The sequence below is a fragment of the Mytilus trossulus genome, chromosome 9 (genome assembly GCF_036588685.1).
Source record: "Mytilus trossulus isolate FHL-02 chromosome 9, PNRI_Mtr1.1.1.hap1, whole genome shotgun sequence".
In the NCBI taxonomy this organism is placed as follows: Eukaryota; Metazoa; Mollusca; class Bivalvia; order Mytilida; family Mytilidae; genus Mytilus; species Mytilus trossulus.
The window spans coordinates 46,889,613-46,905,211 of NC_086381.1; the positions used below are offsets into that span (position 1 = coordinate 46,889,613).

Sequence of the window (15,599 nt, forward strand, 5' to 3'; positions counted from 1 at the left end):
CCGTGAAAGTTTTGGCCTGTATTCTTAAACTGTATCATGAGAATGATATTTATATCAACTTCATATCAACGTGAATATATTTTGAATGTTAACTTAATTACTCATAAAAAATATATATTGAGGACATTTGCATATAGGTCTGCTAATCCCCTCATGTCATTTCTTTTTAGAATAGCGGTTTTCATTTATTCTTTGTTTAATTCTAAAATCATAAAATTTATTTTATTGTGACGACTAAATAGGTTGTTAATTTAGTGACAAGAAAAACGTTCGTAAATTTTGAGTTACCATCATCTGTTTGTAAAAACAAGTCCAAGTTACGATCATCAATAGACGAAGTTACGATCATCATCGTGATTTTTTTAATCTCGATTTTCATTCTTCTGCTTGTTTTTCTATAATTTATGAAAAACACCTACAATGCTAATGCTTATAAAGATTTTTCTTGATATAAAAAAATTCTGAAAATAAGCTGTTAAAGTGGAAAAATCAGCCTTCTAAAATATCTCGTTATTTGTGTCCGCCATATTGGGATGATCGTAAATCACGTTGACGCCAGTGTTTAATGAAAAGCAAGATTATCACTTGTTCTGTGATGCATCGGGTAAGGGTTTTGGTGGTCATTTGACCACAGGTTCAAAGGACGAACCATTGGAGATGTTTGGAAGTTGGTCAGTAAACGAACAAAACAAAAGTTCGACATGGCGAGAGCTAGTAGCAGTAGAGAGAGCATTACACAATTTTACAAATGTAATGAAGGATAAGATTATCCGGGTATACACAGATAACAAAAAAGTAACGCACATACTCTAAGTCACAAGCCAAAAAGCATCACTACATGAAAACGTGATGCAAATACATGAAATTTTTAAGAACCAATCAATTAAATTAAGTTCTGTTTGGATTCCATGTGAACAAAACACACACGCTGACATGTTAAGTAGACGGTCAGATTATGATGATTGGGAGGTACAGGATGAAATATTTACATATCTAGATCACTTGTGGAGTCCTCATAACGCCGATAGGTTTGCACATGACTACAACACCAAGTGTAAGCATTTCAATTCAAAATATTAGTTTCCAGGAACATCAGGTATGGAAGCTTTCACAGTTGACTGGAAAGGTAAAAATAATTGGCTTGTGCCACCACCAAATTTGATTCCTAAAGTGTTGAACAAATTCAAACAAGAAAAATGCAATGTTACTTTAGTTATACCAGAGTGGACCTCTGCACCATACTGGCCTATGATAATAGACGAGAAAGGGAACATGAAAGCTTTGATAGTTGCACACATTTTCTTTCAGGGAGAAAACTTGACCAGGGAAAGCCGCGGTCAAAGCAGAATATTTGGACAACAATTTTTGAAGTTTAGATTGATTGGTTTAAGAATACAATTTTAGATAAAAATATTTATGATTACTCTCTTTTTTAACAGGGACAAATTAGATTGTACAGTAAAGGAGGCCATTAGAAATAGCGGAATAGATGGTGACAGTTATCTTGATGGGCTTTATCCAAAAATGTGCGAACTTTTTATAAACAGCAGAAGTGACAACACAGTCAAATCTTATTTTAGTGCTTTCAAAAGATGGGAACGTTTCATATCAATCCTTGGACATGTTGCTTTACCAGCTTAACCAGTGCACGTCGCACTATACCTTACAGACTTAGTTAACAACGGTTCTACTTATCATCCGGTGTATAATGCAATATATGGTATAAAATGGGCACACGAAATCAACAGTTTAAAAGATCCTACCACGAACACTTTTGTAACTTCAATACTAGAAGCGTCTAAAAGAGTTGCACCAAAGAAGACTAACAAGAAAGATCCAGTTACCACAGACGTTTTGATAGAACTTTGTGATAATTTCAAAGATTGTTTTGACCTACTTGTGTTTATAAGAGATTTCACTATGATGCTACTTTGTTTTGCAGGTTTCCTTAAATACGATGAACTTAGTTCTTTGCGTTTTCTTGACATTGATATTCAAGATTCTTTTCTGATTTGACATATAACTAAGAGCAAAACTGACCAATACAGGCAAAGCAATGAGGTTATAATAGCAAAAGGTTCTACAATCGCATGTCCCTATAATACGTTAGTTAAATACACAAGTTTGGCTGGTTTTAGTAGTCATGAGAATAAATTTTTATTTCGTCCTATCTACAGGTCAGGAGTTGTGTAAATTGATAAATAAGGATAAGAAACTCAGTTACACGGCGGCTAGGGAGTGTCTTCTTTAGAGAATTAAGACTATTTGTCCTGGTTGTAACATAGGTCTTCACTCGTTCAGATCAGGTGGTTCCACAGTGGCTGCTAACGCAGACGTTAGCGACAGGTGTTTGAAAAAACACGGCAGATGGAAATCTGATTCGAGTAAAGATGGTTATATCGTAGACTCCAAAGAAAAACGTTTAAAAATGTCTCAAGTTTTAGGTTTATAGTTTTCGTATTTGGGACCGTGTACCCTTTCTTTGTATATTTCTATCACGTTCGACGGGCTGTCTGCAAATTTATATTTGTGTTTTAGTTATATTTAGTCATGCAGTAGAGGCAATACCTATTCATTGTTTCCAGAATACATATTTAACTTTTCGCCAATGCGCTTGTAAATGTAATAGGGAGCATGATAATGACGAAATAAGTGAAACTGCAAACTACTGCTCACTGGTGATACCCCTGCCCGCCCATGATGTTGTAATGACTCTGAAAACGCATCACACGGTTAAGCTGACTATTATAAACCCTGAAACCAACTTTTAGAAATCCAGGTATTGCAGTTCCTGAGAAAAAAAATGTCAAAACTTTTCAACTTGGCTATCGTGTGTAAAATTGTGTAAAAAAGTGTTCCGGTAAAAATGAAGATTTGGAGTGATGAATCTGGGAACCAATTAGACGGTAATGATGTCTTATATAAACCATGAAACCAATTATCAGAAATTGTTGTACATGTTTTTCAACAAACTGTTGGCATCCCAATGGGAACAAACTGTGCCCCTCTTCTTGCTGACTTGTTTCTTTATTATTATGAAGCTGACTTCATGCAGGAACTTCTCAGGAAGAAAGCTAAGAAGTTAGCAATATCCTTTAACTCTACTTCCCGCTATATGGATGACGTTCTTTCACTAAACAATTCAAAATTTGATGACTATGTGGATCGCATCTATCCCATCGAATTGGAGATAAAGGATACTACAGATACAGTTAAGTCTGCTTCATATCTTGACTTACATCTAGAAATTGATAATGAGGGTCGGTTGAAGACAAAACTTTACGACAAAAGAGATGATTTCAGCTTTCCAATTGTGAACTTTCCATTTCTGCACCTGCATACGGAGTATATAACTCCCAATTGATACGATATTGCCATGCTTGCGTTTCCTATCATGATATTCTTGATAGAGGGTTACTGCTCACAAGGAAGCTATTAAACCAAGAGTTCCAAATGGTGAAGTTGAAAGCATCCCTTCGTAAATTTTACGGACGCCATCACGAGTTGGTTGACCGTTATGGAATAACCGTTTCACAAATGATATCGAATATGTTCCTTACGTCGTAACTACAATCCCCTACCCTTTCATGAATTTGACCTACCGAATTAGACTATTTACCGGATTTGTAATCACATAAGCAACACGATGGGTGCCGCACGTCAAGCAGGATCTGTTTACCCTTCCGGAGCACCTGAGATCACCCTTAGTTTTTGGTGGGGTTCGGGTTGTTTATTCTTTAGTTTTTTATGTTATGTCATGTGTACTATTGTTTTTCTGTTTGTCTTTTTCATTTTTAGCCATGGCGTTGTCCGTTTGTTTTAGAATTATGAGTTTGACTGTCCCTTTGGTATCTTCCGTCCGTCCCTCCTTTGTAGTTCCTGAGAAAATATGACGACAATTTTTAATGATTTTGAATTCATAGCCTTAATTTACCACAATATATATGTCTACTTTTGTATTATTGTTCAAAGTTTCATGCTTTAAGCATTGAAACCTAAATTCTTTTAAATCTATGCACTGATTTGTACAAAAACTGATTTTAAGATTACTTACTTTCATTACAACTATGTACATTTGGGTTATAATACTGGGTGGTGTTACAACCACAAACACCACTCACACAAATCATATTGCTGTGACAATTTGAACCATCTTCTGATGTTTGACACGGTTCTTTGTATTTAGCTCCTATAAATGAATTCATGTTACTTTGTTAGTCTTGTATGATTTTTTTTAGTTTGATTTCCTCAGTATATTTCGGAGTTAAGTGTGTCGTCTATTATCACTAAACAAGTAAAAAAAATGTTAAGGAGCCAGCGTAAGCACGCCTCCCAATCGGAAGTTTCCGGCTGCATTAAAGACATATTTGTGGCCTTCGAGTGTTGTCTCTATGACACATTCCACATTTCAATTCTCAATTTTACGATACATACATGTTATAACATGATATTTCAAAAGAGAAGAAGAGGGATAATCAATAAAATAATTTTCGGTAAATACAAAGTATTTCTCACAATGTTTTTGAATGTGTTGTTAACCAAACATAAAGTTAGAGCGTGAAAACGACTAATTCATCATATTTTCAATTTATAAAAGGACATTATTCGTAAAACAGAGAAAGTGTACGACCCCCAAATTCAAAGTTGTATGTATTTGGTTGCATTCATCATTGCGTTCAAGTTTCATACTAATAGAAATGATCAGTGTATTGACAAACAAACCTTTCTCAATGAACCAACTGAATAGGAGCGTTCATTGTAAAACAAACGTACTTAAAACGTGTTATCATGTTAAAAGTGTATTTGGTTGCAATACATTAACAGTTATAAATGTTTTAAAAAATGTACCGATTTTAAAATTATCTTTATAATATAAATGATAGACGTTGGAATGTTTCCAAAAGATTCTAAATTTCTTAATTTACAACATCATGAACATAATAATAGGTTTTTGATACAATTGGCATTTCTATGGGAATATTGTGTATAATACTAAAGCCTGTTCCAATATATTCCGATTTGGTATTTAAATATTACTAAAGAAAGCATTGGTAGAGCTGCTACATGTGAAAGAGGATCTGCTTACCTTCCGGAAGCATTTGATCTTATTGTTTTTTTTGGGGGGTGATTTTTTTCTAAGTTTTTTTTAAATTGCTAAATTTATATTGTTTCAGCTGGTGTTATTTTTGTAACGTGAGGTTGACTTCTCTGTAATGTTAAGGTTTTGTCCTGGGATTTTCCAATTTATCTGATGGATTTAAAAGTTTTCTTTCCAATTAATAAGTAGGATAAATTGTATTCATGCTATGATTTGTAGCGCACAAGGCAATTTTAAGAACAAAAAGGCATTTTGAAAAAAATAGGTGATGTATGTGATGTTAAGTAAAATAGTCAGTGAAAAATGGCAAATTCATCAGTTATTACAAACTGTATTGCAAAAAATGATAAATATTTAATACAATTCCAATTATTGAGTATTATGTAAATAAACTCATAATAGATACCAGGACTAAATTTAACATATACGCCAGACGCGCGTTTCGTCTACAAAAGACTCATCAGTGACGCTCGAATCCAAAAAAGTTAAAAAGGCCAAATAAAGTACGAAGTTGAAGATCATTGAGGACCAAAATTCCTAAAAGTTTTGCCAAATACAGCTAAGGTAATCTATGCCTGAGGTAGAAAAACCTTAGATTTTCAAAAAATTCAAAAATTTGTAAACAGTAAATAATGCAAGTCTTGGGAGGAATAAGCCTGGTTTATTAAATTAGTTTTCTTACTTCAACAGATATTGCTGGAGAAGCCATTTTGAGATAAAGTATCTACAGAGCTAAGTCAAAAATATAAATTATACATCATATAGTGTCGCTTATTTTATTCTATCAAATTTAGATTAAAATTGTATATCATGAATACGTACTTGTTTTACAACTTTTATCATAGTAAACATAATACTGCAAGGCGGGATTCTCACAATCACAAATATCAGAAACACAAACCATATTATTGTAACATGTGGAATCTCCAACTAGTGTTGAGCAAGTCTCAGTGTATGTTCTTTCTAAAAAAATATACTTAATTATTATATGTAATACATGTTAATACATTCATTGTGTAATCATACGTTTTTTGATTGAGTTAAGTCTGCCAATTGATATTTTATCGTATGTTTTTTTATGTTGTGGTCTTATGCTATTGTTTCAGAAAAAGGGAGAAGGGTTGGATCCATTAAAACGTTTAATCCGGCTGCAAATGTTTGCACCTGTCCTAAGTCAGGAATCTGATGTACAGTAGTTGTCGTTTGTTTAGGTGATATATGCGTGTTTCTTGTTTCTCGTTTTGTTTATATAGATTAGACCGTTGGTTTTCCTGTTTGAATGGTTTTACACTAGTAATTTTGGGGCCCTTTATAGCTTGTTGTTCGGTGTGAGCCAAGGCTCCGTGTTGAAGGCCGTACTTTAACCTATAATGGTTTACTTTTTAAATTGTTATTTGAATGGAGAGTTGTCTAATTGGCACTCACACCACATCTTCCTATATCTAAGGATGTTCGCCGCTCAGTTTCAAAATATATAATTTTTCATTTAACTAATATGTACTAATAGGGAAAACATTGAGGAATCAAAAAAGCAAAAAAAACCAAAACAAATTGGTCAATGTGCTTGTTTTCGAAATACTAGCCATTGGAATTTTGGCGGGACAATTTTCTCTCTTGATTTTTCATAGCTTTATCATTGACCAGTTAAAGTTCTCAAAAACTATAAAAAAAAATAAAAAAAATTTATAAGACTTTAACAAATGACTTATAATTATACATGTGGAAAATTTATAAACAGAAAAATGGGTGTTCATGGGGATTTTTTCCAAGGCATTCAAATGGATACAGTGATATTGTTTGCCTTAAATTAAAGGCATTTCCCCTGGAGAAGAATCCCAATTTGAAAAAAAATGGCTTAAAATTATTCCCAAAAAGCATTTTTTTTCCCAAACAGTGCTGTCTCAGTAGAAATTGTACATGACTGCAAACTGAAAAACACTAATTTAAACATTTTTCATGCCAAAAATGACTATATTTGCAGATTTGAGGGTCTATCCATGTATCATCACTGACAAAATGAGGTCTTATTTTAAAGCAGGGTTTAACTCTTGAAAATGGCTCTGTAAATTGATGTTTCAGTCAAATTCATGGTTAATTTTAAAGTTCCAAATTTGATGAAAATGACGCATATTTTCCCAATAAAAAAGGGTAGAGGTAGTTTTGAAAAAATCCAACAATATCACTGCGGATATAACCAGAGTATTCCGAAAATCAGACACACATTCCAAAACATGACAAGCAGACATTCTCAAGAACAACAATCAAAGCTGTGTCCTTTTAAGAAATTAAGTCCACGGTTCGTAGTTATGGCGAAGGTTGAGATCCTGCTCACATGTTTAAAGTCCAGTCAATGTAGCATAATTTTGACCCTAACCCGAAATGTATTGCAACAGAAGATTTTAAAGTTTTAATCTTAAGCATTTTACCCCAAATATACACAGAAAAAAGTCCCATCAAATCAAAACTGAGGAAGACTAAAAAAAACACCATTTAAAATTCCTATGGAGATTTGTATTGAAAAGTGAGATAACTCTTGCAAAAAAGGCAGAAATATCAATAAAACTGATACACAATTATAACTTAACCTCTTCTATTCATCAGAAAATATTGAATCTTGATCTTTTAGCGGTGTTTAGAGTATAACAAACAACTCTAACGGTGTTTTCATATATTTTATCAAGCTATAATCTAGATTTCGTAATTCATTAGTTGACCATTTGTTGAATTTTTCAACATGTCAAGGTAAAGAATCTCAAATCTAATAAAAATAATTAAGCATGTATTCTTATTTTTGTGGTTTAAAGTTTCCTTAGACAAGTAAGTTGCTGAAGAAATATAATATACAGATATAAACAATACCAAATTTTCCCAATATTTTTCAAAATGGTTACAAAGCTTCAAAATGCATGAAAAAAATAAAATTACCCAAAACACTTCGGTTTGTACATTTCATGAGCAGAAGATTGTATAATTTAGTCAAATACAAAGTAATAACCCAATCAAAGTATCATACTCTACATAAATTTCAGGAAAAACAACAAAAAACTGACCAAAAAAAGACACATTTTGCAAGACTTATCTCCCCTTCCAATGTAAAATTTTCATTGGAAATTAAAAATGTTTCCTCAAGTTGATTTTATAAGACTTTCTTCTGTGAATATAAAGGGCATAATGCTATTATAGATTAGAACTAAAACATTTTATGTTGCAATTAGTCTGAGGTTAAATCTAAGTTTGACTGGACTATTTACCCTGCCACAGTCTCAATGTTTGTGTTTGTCCCAATTCAGGCGATTGTAATTTAGTGATATGCTACTTATTTGAATATCGTTATTTTTTTTGTTACATAAATTAGGCCGGTAGTTTTGTAGTTTGATTTTGTTTACATTTGTCATTTCGGGGCCTTTCATAGCTTACAATGCAGTATAGGCTTTGCGCATTATTGAAGGCCGTGCGGTGACCTATAGTGGTTAATTTCTGTGTCGTTTTGTCTTTTGTAGTGAATTGTCTTATTGGAAATCATACCAAATCTTCTATTTTATAGTTATAAATTTATTTCATGCAGATTATTTCATTACTAAAACTTTCTTATTTTGCACTTTTTTATGCAAAAGGAATTCATTAGTAAACATTTTAAGTCATTGATACATTAGATTAATACTTTTAATGTTTTTATTTTTTGGTAACATTGTGTGTCGGTTGGGAGAATTACATTACAATAGGATAAACAGAACTGTATTTGAAGAATTTCCACCGTCAATTGTGCATATGACGGTCGCAAATATCTGTTTTTTGCTGGCTCAGCTTAGCGTCGTCAGTTAAACTACAATTGCCACTGTCAAATTCATAATTGAAGATTTCAACTCTTCAAATACAGTGCTGTTATTCTTTACTTGTTAGTTTAAATAGTACATTACAAATGTTAAAATAGAAACATTTCAAAATATAATTTATGCAAAATATTCAAAGTTATTTAACCACCCAAGACTGAATTTCCACAGCAAAATCCTCTCCATGGAAATAAGATGTGCCAATTACAATACAACTGCATACCAAATATTATTAGTGTAAATATATTTTATTATTAATTAAATTGAGGTAAATTAATGTACACAAATAGGCATTTACATTATAATACAAGTGAATAATTTATAGGATCCAGAAATAAGCTGTTAGCTCATAATAATCCATTTCCAAATATCATTGACCTTCCACATTACGAGTGGTACCACATAAGCTAACCTAATAAAAAAGCTAATACATAATTATGAATTAAGCAAATGGTTCACGAATCAATAGACAATGACTAGGCCAAAAAATTTCCATGGAAATGAGATGCAAAAAAAATAATAATACAACATAGCATTGACCTTCAACTAGTGGTTCCCCATAAAGAAAACAAATTAATACATTTCAACTATTAAAGCAATAGTTTTAAAGGTCAATATGCAATTACACTTTAAATATTAAAACGATACAACACATCTAATTAATGTTAAATTCAAAGTTCAGGAAATATATAGACCGCATTTATCTCATTTAAATAGCGATGCAACACAAATAACAAAGTCGGATTCATGCATGATTTATATCTAGAAAGTGACATTAAGAATCCGTTCAGAAAAAAAAAGAATGGCAAAGGAGATTATTTCTGCTCCTTCATTATAAACTTTCTGTGCATTTCTATGTAGCATTATTCCAGCAGCGCCTGTATATATGAGTAAATTTCTTCTAGTAAATACAATATTAACAGAGTGTTCATGTTCTAACATGGTTTTAGTCTGGATGAAGGATTGCTTCTTACACTTTTAATTGGCGCCTTGGAGCTGGTTTAATGTTATAGAGTCATTTATTTCACAGATGATCACAAATATCATGAATATGTTCCTACAGTCTAAACCTATATCCCGTTCTTTTCAATTCTATTTGACATTAATTCTTATTATTTAACTAGGACAGATGCTTCACGTGGAAGAGGATCTGCATACATTTAAGGAGCATCTGATCTCATCCCAGTGTTTTATTTTGCTTTCCTCTTGTTTTGGGGAATTTAGTATTGTAAAGTCTTTAGTCTCTTTGTTACGATTTTGTAAAGTGGAGTCAGTTTTATCATCAATGTTTCGTTTTTCCCTAGGATTTCAAATTGTCTAATGAATTTTAAAGTCCTCTGGCAAATAACTGAGTAGGATTAGCTATACTAAGGTTGTGGTTAGTATTTATTTCTAAATTAATATGGCTTATGTTCATATACACTGCATTCGTGTAATGATGAGTTGCGCGCAAGGCAATGCTACCTATACACAGGCGTAATGTAAACAATAGGTAACGGTAGAGTCGAGGTTCTTTGCCTTGTAAATGAATAGCGCCATATTCTTGACATAAGTAACTACAATGTGTATTACAAATTTTAAAAAAAACGAATCTTTAATTCAAGCTCATTTAATGAGTCTTATACAGGCGAAACAGCCGTCTAGTGAACAAATAATCCTGTTTTTTTATGAGTTTTCTTTCTTCGACAGATAAATCTGCAGAAGCATAATAGAGATCAGTGTACAAAGATATAAAAAATTATGATCAAAAGATCAATTGTATAACATATATTGTTTATTAAGTTTGTTTTGTACGATTAAGATAACAAATAAATAACATAAATACGTACTTGCTTTACAACTTTTATCATAAGGATCGTGATACTGTATGGCGGGAATCCCACAATCACAAATACCAGACACACACACCATATTATTGAAACATGTGGTATCTCCAACTTTTGTTGAGCAATTCTCGTTGTATGTACTTACTAAAAAAAAATTATAAATTGTGTAATACATTTTAAACTTCTAACAACAAGACTGTGGAACTTTTATACATTTTTTAAATGGGAATAAGTCAACTATATTACAATTTACTATAGTACAATCATGTTCAAATAGCAAAAATAAAAATCACAAAAATACTGAACTTCAATGAAAATTAAAAACGGAAAGTCCCTTATGGAACGGCAAAATCAAATGATAACACAAATCAAACGAATAGACAAGAATTGTCATATTTCTGACTAGTAACAGGCATTTTAAAATGTAGAAAATGGTGGATTAAACCTGATTTTATTAGCGCAAAAACTCTTACTTGCATGACAGTCACATCAAATTCCATGATATTTACAACGATGCGTTAACAAAACAGACGTAATATGAAAAATTGTCAAAATACGGGTACAGTAGTCATGACGGTATAACAACTTCAAAACAAATAGATATTTGACAAAAAAGCACAAAACGCATATATCAAATTTAACAACAACATTTATTGCTTACTTATCGCTGATATTATATTTTAGATAAAAAAAGATTGAAATCTTTGAAGTCATGTGACTACATTCACATCAACTTTTAGTGTAAAGTCGCGTGTTTCACTTACGTCACACAGAAAGAAATATGAAATAATTTTGTCGTAGAAGTATTTTTGAAATAATAATTTCACATGGGGAAAGATGACACAAACGGTTAAAAATTCAAAAAAATTGTCAGAACTAATCTCATAAAAAAGACCGAGATTTTAAATTATCCAGAAGTTCTTTATATTTTTTTTAAGAATTCACATCTGATTAATACCACTACGCAAGAAAAATAACAGTGTCGTTCAAAGTCTTTTCAAAATTATAATAGACCAATAACATAATGGCATTATAAAAGAACAACAACATAGTGGGGGGATCATGTAAGCTATGCAAAATATTCAAAGTTTTTGAACAATTAGGTACAGGGCAAAAGAATCGCAACGGTAATGAAACTTGCCATTGTTAATTCAACTGCCTACCATAACATCATTGACCAACCACTTTGGAGCTGATTTAATGTTATTGTACATTTATATTATAAATGACCTCGAATATTTTTCAACTGACTTAACCTTATTTAGTCTAATTTGACATTATTGAATTATTACTACAAAAGCATCAGGACAGGTGCTATATGTCGAAGAGGATCTGCTTTCCTTTCAGGAGCATTTCAGTTCATCCCAAGTACTTTAATTTTCTTTTCTTTTAGGGGGATTTGCACGGTTAAGTCAGACTCTTTATGTTTTTTTTGTGGTTTGTGCAATGAAGTTAGTTTATTGGAATGTTTCGTTTTTGTTCAAAGGTAACAACTTTGTCTATAGATTTTGAAAGTCCTCTGGCCAATAACTGAGTCGATTAAGTTATCTTTAAGGTAGTTGTTTGTGTTTAGCTCTTAATTGACAAGGCTTGTGTTCATATACACTGCATTCATGTACTGATGAGTTGTGAACACAGCAACTCTACATGTACAAAGACGTCACGTATACTATATATTTTGAAAAGACTTTGAACGACACTGTTATTTTTCTTGCGTAGTGGTATTAATCATATGTGAATTCTTAAAAAAAAATATAAAGAACTTCTGGATAATTTAAAATCTCGGTCTTTTTTATGAGATTAGTAACATTAGTGTCGACCTTAGTTGCCTTGTAAATGAATAGCGCCATATCCTTGACATAAGTGAATTAATTACAATGTGTATTGCCAATTTGTAGTAACACACTTTAATATATGATTCAAACTCATTTAATGAGTTTTATGCAGAAGAAATGCCCGTCTGGCGAACCAATAATCCTGGACAGATAGTTATGAAGAAGCAATTAATAGATACAGTCTTTACAGAAATAAATTAATGATTAAAAAGATAATCTATATAACATATATGGTTGCCAAAGTTTGTTTTATCCAATTTAGATTACAATTATATACCATGAATACGTACTTGCTTTACAACTTTTATCATAGAGATCATGATACTGCATGGCGGGAATCTCACAATCACAAATACCAGACACACAAACCATGTTATTATAACATGATGCATCTCCAACTGGTGTAGGGCAATTCTCGTTGTATGCACTTTCTAAAACATATACTAAATTGTTACATGTGATTCATTTTAAACTTCTAATTACAATACTGTGGACCTTTTTATACTTTTTTTAATGACTAGGTATGACATAGTATCATTTTAACATGTAAGCTAGACAAAATATTCAAAGTTTTTGAACAATTAGGTACAGGACCAAACAATCTCAATGAAATGAGATTTGTCATTGTTAATTCGACTTCCTTCCAAAAATCATCGACCTATCAATAGTGGTTTCCTACCTTCGAGCTTGTTTAATGTGGTTACGCATTTATTTCTAACTGTCTCAACCTTATTCTGGATCTCATTTATTCTCATTTGGCATTAATGAAATATAATTTCACAAGCATCAGACCAGGTGCTTCACAGGGAAGTGGATCTGCTTACCCTTTAGGAGCATCTGATCTTATCCCAGTGTTTTTTTCCCGTTTTATTTTTTTTGAGGGGGGGGGGGGGAGGGAAAGAGGAAGAAGGATTTGTATTGAAAAGTCTTATGTCTTTTTTAGTTTTGTTTTGTACAATGAAGTAAATTTTTTCTGCATTGTTTTATTTTGTCCAGGGATTTCATTGTTGTCTCATAAATTTGACAGTTCTAAGTCCAATAACTGAGTAGGTTATCCTTTATCTTTTATTTTTGATTCAAACTCAATTTTAGGGTCTTTTGAAAAAGTAACGCACGTCTAGCAAAACAATACTCTTAATTTATTTAGGGGATACTCAACACTATACCACCAACAAAGCATGTCGTTAAAGTTATTATGTTTTTCTCTCATTATACACTAGGCCAAGAAACATCTTTTTAAAAAAAATTGACAACTTAAATATGGCATCTTTTACATGCTAGTATCGGTCAAATTTGAAAGTTTAAGAAACAAGCGTAAAGAGGTATATATGTTGATGAATTTTAACCAGATGCTCCGCATGGCGCTGCTTGATACAACCGCAGAGGTCAAAATCTGAACAGTCGGGGCAAGTACTAATATGTTGACATATTTTTGGGTGAAAAGCACTTTTGCAGGCTATGACTTTAATGCAGTTCTGAATATTTTTTTGTTAAAAAATACACACTAATCAAGCTTTAATCATCCATGCAACAATATACACACATTTTGACATATCAACATATGCCTTGCACATTGAATAAATTATCAACATGAAAATACATAAAATTGTTTTTAAAATGTAGTTTCTATTGAAGCGCAGTATACGTAGTTAACTAATCCACAGAATTTTTTTTTTTGTTAATTTAATACTTGGTCTCTCCTTGAAAAAGTACACGAGATGATAAAATAAAAAAGGGTGTAACCGATTTTTGTGTTTGGGATATGAGCAAAACCTCACTTAAGCATGAGACGCCAAAAATACTCAGCAGATAGCTTACATAATCCAGATTTTCAATGTATTGGTCTACATGTTCAAAAAAAGACAATTTAAACCCGAACGACAAAACCATTGATGCAAAGAACCACGGCTGCTGATTGATGAAATATAACTGACTGTGCAAGATCCTTATGTACAATCAAGGTCGTTTACCCTAGAATTTGTTAGTATTCTGCAGAGGTTATGAAATTATATACAACTTGTTTTTAGTTAAAAGCAAATCAGTGTCAAAATGCTGCTGTATCAAAAAAGAGTCTTTCGTCTGAGTTGCATGCTCTTTTTCTTATTTGTTAGTGGTATTGAACTACATGTCTAACAGGTACTGCGAGTATTCTTAGATCAGTACTTAAGGTTTTTTGTTGCTTGGATATACAAGTACCCGGTCACGTCCATTCTGAGTTTTTGTCAGATAGATTTCTATTCTAATCCATCTATAAGTTAAACCTTTCTCAACTAATTTTCATAGTTCGCTTTTATGTTGTACTGTTACACCACTGTCCCAGGTAAGGGGAGGGTTGGGATCCTGCTAACATGTTTAACTCCATCACATTCAATATGTATGTGCCTGTCCCAAGTCAGGAGCCTGTAATTCAGTGATTGTCGTTTGTTGATGTGTTTCATATTTTTTTTATTCATATTTTGTACATAAATTAGGCCGTTTGAATTGTGTAACATTTTTTATTTTGGAGCCTTTTAGTGAGCTGACTTTGCGGTTTGGGCTTTCTTTGTTCATTGCTGAAGGGCACATGGTTACCTATATCTGTTTATTTCTGTGTCATTTGGTATCCAGTGAGGAGTTGCCTCATTGGAAATCATACCACATCTTCTTTTTCTTTCATATACACCATACTTTGTTTTATTAGATTTTTAAAATCTAATTTAGAATACAATTATAAACATTGAATACGTACTTGCTTTACAACTTTTAACATAAGGATCGTGAAACTGCATGGCGGGAATCTCACAATCACAAATATCAGAAACACAAACCATATTATTGTAACATGTGGAATCTCCAATAAGTGTAGAGCAATTCTCTTTGTACGCACTTACTAAAAATATAACATATTGTTTAATCCTAATTTTAAATCAACTATTAACAAATCTTTGATTTTGTTTAATACTACCTAAAGATTAGATCACCTTCAACTTTGAACTTGAATTTGTCTTATTTTCATTTTCCTTTTTGATTG

The 15,599-nt window shown here is 32.2% G+C and overlaps 1 pseudogene; it reads left to right on the forward strand.

Moving 5' to 3' along the window:
• The first annotated feature begins 1,504 nt into the window (after positions 1-1,504).
• Positions 1,505-2,547, forward strand: LOC134683946 (uncharacterized; annotated as a pseudogene).
• The last annotated feature ends 13,052 nt before the right edge of the window (positions 2,548-15,599 follow it).